Here is a 691-nt window from a genome sequence, read left to right as displayed (position 1 = left end):
GTTGTGTGATATACCTTAAAACTTAAAAAGGAAAATTCAATTTTCACAATTCTTAAACATTAGGCATAAGTCTTGTTTTACATATATAATAAGAAGAGGTGTTTTCTAAGCTAAACCAAAAACCTACTTTGTTGCCCATACGATAAAGTGACAAACAAGACACGTATCACTGTATTACTTGGCTTATTTCTCTTACTCCAAGGCGCATATACTGGCCTGGTGGCCCCCCCATGCTTACTTCTTTTTTTTTGGATTTTCTTTTTTCTATAATTGATGTGCCATTAAAATTCCAGGCTTTCCTTCCAATTTTGCTTTCTTCCCACATTGGGTTGGACTGAAAAATTCCCATGCTTTGTTTTTCCTTTTGTTTGTTTTTTTCCTTCGTGGGTTCTGTTCTTCTGAAGCTTTCTGTGTCCGCCTTTCCTTGTGACGATCATCGGTTTCTCAAGCTTCTTCCTTTTGGGTTTCGATTATATGATACTGTAAGTAGATGAACTTTTGTTTCCAACTTCACTTTCTCGTGCTAGTTTTGGGTTTTAGCATGAACTCAGGATTCTTGCTCTGTCTCTCTTTGGTGGGTTTTCTCTCTTCCAGTGATCATGAGCTGGGCTTTCGTCTGTTGTTCTACTCTGTTCTGGTTCTTCTCCTCTTTCCCCTCTTCTTCCATCGGGAAGGTTTTTTTTTTTATTGG

General features: G+C 37.9%; 1 protein-coding gene across 2 annotated transcripts in view; it reads left to right on the top strand.

The window, feature by feature from the left end:
- The first annotated feature begins 294 nt into the window (after window positions 1–294).
- The window catches only part of LOC122094056, a 10041-nt gene continuing 9644 nt past the window's right edge, over window positions 295–691 (top strand). The window contains exon 1 of one of the 2 annotated variants that reach the window (XM_042664671.1): window positions 295–482. The gene's annotated coding sequence lies outside the window, so the exon portion shown is untranslated. The remainder of the gene's footprint in view (window positions 483–691) is intronic. The other variant, XM_042664674.1, reaches the window with a different exon arrangement.

This window comes from Macadamia integrifolia, chromosome 11, assembly GCF_013358625.1.
Source record: "Macadamia integrifolia cultivar HAES 741 chromosome 11, SCU_Mint_v3, whole genome shotgun sequence".
Taxonomy (NCBI): domain Eukaryota; kingdom Viridiplantae; phylum Streptophyta; class Magnoliopsida; order Proteales; family Proteaceae; genus Macadamia; species Macadamia integrifolia.
This window is presented reverse-complemented; position numbering and strand designations above follow the sequence as displayed.